A 9853-nucleotide genomic window follows, 5' to 3' on the forward strand; every position below is an offset into this window, starting at 1 on the left:
CAAAAAAGACTTCACCAAAACAGTGAAAAGAGAACCTACATACTGGGAAAAAACTTCGGGCTATGACATATCGGACAAGGGCCTAATCTCTAAAATTTATAGAAAATTCCAACACCTCAACAACAAAAGACAAACAATCCAATTAAGAAATGGACAAAGGACATGAACAGACACTTCACCAGTGAAGACATTCAGGCAGCTAACAAACACATGAAAAGATGCTCATGACCATTAGCCATTAGAAAGATGCAAATCAAAAGTACAATGAGATATCATCTCACCCCAGCAATAATGGCACTGATCCAAAAAACAGAGAACAACAAATGCTGACAAGGTTGTGGGGAGATTGGAACTATTATACATTGCTAGTGGGAATGTAAAATGGTACAACCACTATGGAAAATGGTATGGCACTTCCTTAAAAAGCTAGAAATAGAATTACCACGTGATCCAGAAATCACACTCCTAGGAATATATCCTAGAGAAATAAGAGCTATCACACAAATAGACATGCACACCCATGTTCACTGCAGCATTATTCACAACAGCAAAAAGATGGAAACAACTTAAATGCCCATCAGTGGAGGAATGGATAAACAATGGAATACTACACAATGATAAGGAACAATGATGAATCCGCGAAACATCTCACAACATGGATGAACCTGGAGGACATTATACTGAGCAAAACAAGTAAATCACAAAAGAACAAATATTGTATGAGACCACTATTATAAAAAGTCAAGAAAAGGTTTACACACAGAGAGAAACAATCTTTGATGGTTACCAGGGAGGGGAGTGTAGTGGAAGGAAAATCACTAACTAGATAGTAGACGTGTGTTAAGTTTGGAGAAAGGAAAGGCAATATACAATACAGAAGAAGTCAGCACAATTTGTCCAATGCAAAGGAAGACACTAAGAGGAACGCAAAAAGAAAAAAAAAAAAGGCAACCACAGTAAATACTATAACGTATTCAACCCTAAAACAACAGTAAAAACAAATAATAATTTACAAGTAGATGCACAGGTAGATATGTATGCTGAATAGGGGTTGAAGGGGGTATAGGAGTACACCCATGTACATATATAGGTTTGGCTATGGATATTTTTACAAACATATTTGTATGTGTAGCATGTATATTCATATATATAATATAGCATCAAATTGGCAGAGTCATAGAAGCTTCCTAGACACAACCAAACACCACGTGGGACCTATTTGCTGGGACTACGGGCTAGGGACCATGGTCTCAGGGGACATCTAGGTCAATTGGCATAACATAGTTTATAAAGAACATGTTCTACATTCTACTTTGGTGAGTAGCGTCTGGGGTCTTAAAAGCCTGTGAGCAGCCATCTAAGATACAACTATTGGTCTCATCCTGTCCACAGCAGAAGAGAATGAAGAAAACCAAAGACGCAAGGAAGCAAAGGGCTAATGGACTACATGAACCACAACCTCCACCAGCCTGAGACCAGAACTAGATGGTGCCTGGATACCACCACCAACTGCTCTGACCAGGATCACAACAAAGGATCCTGGACAGAGCAGGAGAAAAATGTAGAACAGAATTCAAATTCACAAAAAAGACTAGACTTACTGGTCTGACAGATACCAGAGGAACCTCTGAGACTATATCCCATAGACATGCTTCTAACTCAGAACTGAAGCCACTCTCCAAGTCCACCTTTCAGCCAAAGATTGGATAGGTCTATAAAACAAACAGTAACAACTGTGAGGAAAGTCCTTCTTAGTTCAATTAAGTATATAAGACCAAATGGGCAACACCTCCCCAAAAGCAAAGATGAGAAGGCAGGAAGGGACAGGAAAACTGGACCAATGGACATGGAGAACCCGGGGTGGAAAGGGGGAGAGTGCTAGCACATTATGGGGATTGCAATTAATGTTATGAAACAATTTGTGTATAAACTATTGAATGGGAAACTAACTTGCTCTGTAAACTTTCACCTAAAGCACAACAAAATGTTCAAAAAGAAAAAAACACTTGGGAATGCTGGCCTACATATCTGGCCCCCTGGTTCTAAGACTGAAACTAAAATGCTCTGTAAATGTAAACAAGTACATAAGAAGTATGTATTCATAACAAAATAAGCTGCTTTTTAAAGCACTTCATGCAAACTGTGATTTACTTTCTAGATTAAAGAAATTATTCTTTCGGGGAACCAAGGTATAAATGTAACAGCAGCTGAAGAAAAGATAAGGCTCAAAAAGCAGAAGGAAGCATGAAAAAAAAAAGTGTTCTCTTTGAAAATGAACTCTTTCTGGACCCACCCACAGTAATGGATAAGAAGTTCCTTGACAAGTGCGATCTGAACCCAGATGGTCCAATCTTAGTTGAAGACAGCCATCATGGCCTGTTTAAAGAACAGTTTTTAAAGTCCAACATGTAAACGGTGCAGGTGGCTCCATCAAAGTAGCCCAGCATATGGTTTGGAAGCCACACAAAGCAACAATGCTCTCTGGATCATTGGGATGGGCACGTTTGGTAAAATCACATCAATGAAGATATTCATTATGAACAGCCAATGGGAACTTGAACTATGTGTATCACCAGAGTTCACAGATGCCCCCTCGCTCATCTGGTTTTTGCCAGTAGTTAAAAAATGATCCAGAGAAAAATCGGAACTTAGCAGAGAAAGCAATGATTTATGATATAGTGAACTTTTGTCTTACCACTTTCCTAGAATCGCACGGACAGTGGCTCAACTCACCTCTAGAATAACAGGATCTTCACTTTTCAGTCTTTCTGAGGCACTGGTAAGTACTTCAGGGAACCACTAGTGAAAATTGCATCTCATGCTGATGTCCTTTTGGGGAGTAAGATGAATGCTGTTGCTTTTGCTCAAGGGCAAAGCTTTAATTCCAAAGACCCTGAAGAGAGAACCCAGAAGAACATTCAGAGATGAATCAGACTCTGTTGTTTACCCAAAGGGACCATTAACACCACCATGGCTACAGCATACAAAGCCATTGTCTTGCTGTCTTGAAATTAGGCCACAAGAAATTGTTGACACCAATGGAGCTGGAATTGCATTTGTTGGAGGCTTTCAGAACCAGCTGTTCTCAGACTGAACATACCTGCACGGCTCACAACATGCCCATGTTAATAATTAAGCATTCAGGCTGCACCTCCCCAGAGAAGTGAGATTTCTGGGGATAAGCTGGCTCAGCAGGAAAACAAAGAAACTAGCTTCCTATAAATGATCTGCATCCTTTTCCTGCTACAGGAATAAGCTTTCTTAGAAAATCCAAAGATAGTAAGTAGAAACCCTTTTGTTCTCATCAGTCAGAAATTTACTTTTATTTACTTAACATTGTTAAAAACATTTCCATAGAACTTCCTGTCAATTCATGTGAATTCATCTATCTTGAATGGTGAGACAGTTGTTTAATAATACAATTGGTTCTAGGTTTTTAATGGAGTATTTCATTTAAGTACATGTATGTGATATACACAGCACATATGGAATATATGATCATGGACTACAACATTAATGCAAAGAATCTCATCAAGATTTGTCAGATATATTCTTCCACTCATACCTCAAATGTAATATATTTAGGATTATTAATTTGCCAAATTTTAGCAAGTATTTCAAGATTTAAAACAGCCTTGCACTTCCTTGTGGCACTCTATAATTTGACACACGAAATAAAATCTTTGTCCAGAAGGGGAGAAAGGATATCTCAGTAACTTAGCCTGCTAAAAGTAAAACATTTCTGAAAGGAAAAAAAAAAAAAGGAGGAAGGGAATATGGTGTGATGGAAAGTACAGGGCTGGTGGAAACAAACTAGCTGGCTGGGACAGGATTGCCTGAAAGACCAGTTGGATGTCATATCATGTACAGGGATTCTGGCTTCAGCTGGGCCAATACTGACTTTGTGATTTTGCCTATGTCACCTCCACTTGGGCCTCTGCCTCCTCTGTGGGGACATGGAACGGACAGATCACAGGACCCCTAAAGATCTTTTCAGCTCTAAGAGCCTGCACTCCAGTTAAATTGAAAGGAAGGAAACCATCCTGGAGACCCTCTGAGGGTCTTTGTAATGACTAGCAGAAAATCTTCAGGACAGAGTCCTCCTCAAGAATGGACTGGTCTTCTGTGGATGTTTGGCACTGTTTTGGGTAGGCCAGAGCTTTCAGTCCCAGCCATTTTCCATGAGAACCAACACTTGGGATTAACTGGGTAGTGAAGCCAGTCAGGCCCTCTCAAAAGGCACAGGAAGTTCCTGGGGGGCAGCACTTGGTCCCTGTGAGTCCTCACCAGCCCCTGGTCCTGATTCTGACCCAGCAAGTGTGTTTCCAATTTTTCCTGAACTGAAAATTCTTTCTCTGGCTTCTGCTACCTCTGACATTTCTTAAGCAGAATGTGGACACAGCTGGAAAAGAAAGGGGACCTTCATCTCTTGCTGACTCAACAATAACTTCACTCACATGTCTCCCCAACAGGAACTTGGTTTAAAAGAAAGTTCTGAATGTTTTGCAGGAAAAGTGAGCAGTTTGGGGTGGAAATATGTCATGGGCCAGGATGAACCAGGGGTCTCTGCCCCTGGGAATCTCACTTCATTGTTGGGAAGATCATCATGTGTAGAACACCTAGAAAATGACCAGTGCTAGACTGGCTACAAGAGCAAGAGAATGTCATGGACTGGAGATTATCATCACAGAGGTCACTGGACTAGGATAAGCCTCAAGGGGAGAGAAGAGTTGAGCAGGAAGGAGAGATGAAAACATGCTATCAAAAGGACTATGCAACAGCACGCACATAGGTGAGTATGCTCTGGAACAGGGAGGGGTAGTAGAGGTTTTTTATTGAGAAAATAAAGATAGGTCAATAAGGGAGTCCCAAGGTATGGATAGCTGAGAACATCATTTGTTCATTCACTCATCTTCCAGCTCTGCTTCTTCCTGGCAATGTGATCCCAGGTAAATAGCTTCTCTAAGCTTCTATTCCCTCATCTATAAAATGGAGCTAATTGAACACCTGCCTTACAGGGTTGTTATAAAGATTTCAAAAGCATAATGCATATAAACTTCATCCACCATGTTTGACATCAAGTAAGCAATAGCAGTCAGCTGCTTTAGCTTTCCTTCCAGAAACTGTGTCCGACACTGTTATGGATTGAATTGTGTTCCCCCAAAATGTGTATCAACTTGGCTAGGCCATGATTTCCAATATTGTGTGGTTGTCCACCATTTTGTGATCTGATGTGATTATCCTATATGTTGTAAATCCTAACCTCTATGATGATAATGAGGCAGGATTACAGGCAGTTATGTTAATGAGGCAGGACTCAATCTATAGGATTTGGTTGTATCTTGAGTTAATCTCTTTTGAGATACAAAAGAGAGAAGCGAGCAGAGAGGAGAGGGACCTCCTACTACCAAGAAAGAAGAACCAGGAGGGGAGTGCATCCTTTGGACCTAGGGTCCCTACGCTGAGAAGCTCCTAAAACCAGGGGAAGATTGATGACAAGGACCTTCCCCCAGAGCTGACAGAGAGGGATAACCTTCCCCTGGAGCTGGCACCCTGAATTTGGACTTCTATCCTCCTAAACTGAGAGAGAATAGATTTCTCTTTGTTAAAGCCATCCACTTGTGGTATTTCTGTTATAGCAGCACTACATAACTAAGACAGACACCTTGGGGGATGTAGAAACAGACCAGATGTGGATTCTTCTCTTAATTACAGTGTATACACTGCCCATTTGTGGCCTCCCGCTGGCCCAAGGGGAAAGGGAAGAAACCCATGACCCACTCCCCGAAGCCTTTGATAGATGGTGGATCAGTGTCTGTCACCCAACAAGCCAGTAACTGCGGGCAGGAGTGAGGTGTTGGGCAAGAGCCTGGAATTATGGGAGAAATCCCTTGTGGAATCCAGGAGTGGAGAAGAGGTGTTTCCCAACTCCATCCCCCAACTGATGATTGAGTGAAATAATCAGGTAAGTAGTGTCACTTTTTATTGGTCTCTAGCCAATAAGGAAATCAGCCCTTCCCCCTTAGCAAGAGAGAACTGTAGCTGACAAATTATAACACAAGAGGTTCTGTACACCATTGCCCTCTATGGGTGCATATCTCAGGGTGACATCCGCCCCCTCACAGAATCCCAGGTGCTGACCATGACTGTACTATGCATTGTTTCCAGTTTTGACTGTGACAAGTAACACTTATCCTAGTTACCTATGGCCGCTGTAACACAAATACCACAAGTGGTGGCTCTAAAGGACAGAAATTTATTTTCCCACAGTTCTGGAGGCTAAAAGTCCAATGCAGGGTCTCACCTGTACCAATTCCTTCCTTGTTGGTTGCCCTGGGCAATCCTTGGTTCTTGGTCATCCTCACATGGCATGTATCTTCCCCAGTATGTGCCCACCTCTGCATCTAATCTGCTGTTTTTATAACTCAGAAGTGATTAGGTTTAGGACACACCCTGCACTGCTATGGCCTCAGTAACATAACAAAGAAAACCTTATGTCCAAACAGGATTACATCCACAGGTGTAGGGGTTAGGACTCCAACACATATTTTGGGGGGATACAATTCAATCCATAACAGCACTACTACAAACATTCTTGTACGTGTAACTTGGTACACATATGTACACATTTCTGTACATACATGGAGTTACTGATCATGGGGTATGCATATATTCACCTTTACTAGATGCTGCCAAACAGGTTTTCGAAGTGACGGTTCCACTCGGATGGTATTTTTAGACATATTTGCCTGTGAGAGGAGAGTTGATATAAAGAGATTGTATTAATTTCCTAGGGCTGTCGTGTGAAGTACCCCAGACTTGTGGTGACATCACTGTGATTTCTGCCTCTGCTTCGTATGACAGTCTTCTCTCTGTGTCTCTGTCTTTATCTCTCTCTCTATCTCTGTATGTCTCTGTCTCTATCTCTGTGTTTCTATCTCTATATCTCTGTCTCTACGTCCCTGTCTCTGTGTGTCTCTATCTCTGTGTCTCTCTGTCTCTGTTTCTATGTCTCTGTCTCTGTGTCTGTCTCTATGTTTCTGTCTCTATCTCTGTGTCTCTAACTCTGTGTGTCTGCATTTGACTTCAACCTATCTTTTTTTGGGACACAGCTCAACCCACAACAGGGGTGAAATAGATGGACCAGGCTCCAGACACAGCAGCCCTCTGCTGTGGGGGACAGCTGCTTTCATCTAAAGATTACCCCTGCCCTGCACCATGAGGAAACAGAGGCAGAGCCACCTGGAACATCCAGCCTCTACAGCTGCCCATCGAGAGTCTCCTGTGCCCAGCCTGGGGATTCTAAGTGTCTGTTATATTAAGAAAAATAGCATTTCCTTACATGTGCGGAGCTATAGACATGGATTTGGAGTTGTCCACATAATGGTTCAACTGTTCAGATGCAAGCTCCATGAGGACCATGTCCCCAGCATCTTACCATCATGCATCCAGTGCCCATAACTGTGCCCAGCACAGAGTGAGAGCACCACCAGTACTCGCAGAAAGAATGAGAGATTTCCCATGAGCTGACCAAGAAAATGACTGCTATGTGGTATAAAAAGAATTAGACATATTGTTTCCCATGGAATTTACATCATCTTTATAAGAGAACAGAGTTGAAGACAGATTTTTGGAGGACAGGTAGAAGGAAAATAAGCCCCAGTGGAGACTGAAAATGAGCAGCTTGGAGAGGAAGAAGGTGAGTCAGTAGAGGGTTGCCACAGAATCAAAACAGTGTTTTCAAAGATTGGATGTGCAGCAACATCAAAGAGGAGGCCTGCAAAAAGTAGTTGCTCCAGACAGGGCTGATAATCTTTGAAGAGCCATTTAAGGAAATGCAAGAGAAGTAAGTCAGATGAGCATGTACATGTTGTATATATTGCATCATAGCAATATACCCATCCCATCATGTGGATAAAAAACAAATGCCATGTCTTCTACCAGGTAACAGGAAGAGCTTAGCTGGCTGGCACATTTGGGGCTGCTCTAATTTGTTCCCCAAATTAGGAAATTCATTTATTCTTCCTACATTCAGAGGAAGCCAGATAATGCTCATTTTCAAAATGAAATCATTAAAAACCAACGGCAGAAGCCAGAGGGAGAAAAGAAAGATGTTGCTTGTCATTTCACAAATCCTTTCTCTCTTTGCTCACAACCTGGTTTGGAGGAATTACTGTACCTTTTCCAAGTGTGGAAACTCATGCTCACTAGGCTAAGGGACTTGTCTGATAACATACAGCTCGTGGGGGACCAAGCTGGTGACAATTCCGGGTCTGGCAGACCTGGCACCTGTGTGTCCTCCACATGCCATGCCACCACCCACTGGCAGCTAAGGGTCGCTCTTCACCAGCATAGTGCCTGACAAGCTTTTATACACTTCTCAGTGACAGATTAAAATTTAATCTTTTCTTGTTATAACTTTTTATTTTGAAATAGTTTAAGACTCATAAGTTGCAAAACAGCACAGAGAGTTCCCATGAATTCCTCATCCAGCTTCCCCCAATGACAATATATTACCTAACTGTAGTACACTGTCAAAACCAGGAAACTAACATTGGTACAGTACTAGTGACTCAGGATTTCTCAGCCTCAGCACTACTGACATTTTGGGCCGGATAATTCTTCGTTATGTGTTCTGTCCTGGGTACTGTCAGATGTTTAGTAGTATCCCTATCACTTACCCACTAGATATCAGTAGACCCTCCCGGTTGTGACAACCAAAAATGTCTCCAGACTCAATGTTAGATTTCAAAGCTCAAAATAAGCCAGACACTTGCTTTAAATTCTTTATTCAAATCGAGGCTTTGGGTTCAGCCATTTTTAGGTATAACATACACAGAAAGATAACCATATAGTAGAGTAGCAAACAGAAAGTGCAAAAAAACACAAACAATAATAACAAACAAACAAAAAACAGTCCTCAGAGCTGAAGACATTTTCAAACCACAAAGCTGTAACTAACTTTTTAAAAATAGAGGAGAAACACTTGGGCTGGTTTGGATACAGTAGTTCTCAGTTTAAGTAAATACTGTCAAAAACCACGTTCACAGACATCTGTTACTTGTCCCCAACATTCCACTGGGCACATTTCTCAAGCAAATCTTAAAACTGAGGTCAATAATCTTATTTTCTCTCACATTATTAGAAGGAACTGTGAAAAAATCCATGTGGTCACATAAAAACATACTGTCCAAAATTGTGTCCACTCTTGCCACTGCTGTACAGATGATAAAGAGGTACCTGGCCCCATTGGGGGTGCTTAGGAGGCAGACACTGTCGACAAGAGTCGAAGGCCGCCCACCCTCACCCCACCCTCACCGCACCCGCAGATGTGGCTGGGAACCTCATCAACTCCCATTGGCAAGTCAGAGCCTTGCACAGGCAGTATCCCTAGAAAGCCTAGGGAACCTTTGGAATTTCAGACACATACCTAGTTAAGCTAAACTGCATTTTCAGGCCCTGAAGAAATGACTTGGACATTCAAGTGAAATGGCAGTGGCAACAGACCTTAGTAATGGAGAGTTCCGGGCTAACATAAGGTCACGTTTAGACTCGTTACTCACAGAGGGAGCCATTGCACATGAAATTGGGACTCCTGCCCTATAATCCCAAACCTCTGCTCTCACATAATGAATAATTCAGTGCAGGCGTCCACCATTTTCTCTCAGGCCTGTGTCTACAGAAAACATTGCTGACTCATTACAGAATCCCTCGTCTCTAACATAGTTATCCAAATAGTGCTGACTCTGTAAGAGTGATTTTTCCTGTGATTCTCGACCAAAGGGATGTGACAGAGGCAAAAGTGTATGCTCAAAAGCTACTGCCCTCAACTCTCACATCTGCCACCAGCTGC

The sequence above is a fragment of the Trichechus manatus genome, unplaced genomic scaffold, assembly GCF_000243295.1.
Source record: "Trichechus manatus latirostris isolate Lorelei unplaced genomic scaffold, TriManLat1.0 scaffold00188, whole genome shotgun sequence".
Classification (NCBI taxonomy): Eukaryota; Metazoa; Chordata; class Mammalia; order Sirenia; family Trichechidae; genus Trichechus; species Trichechus manatus.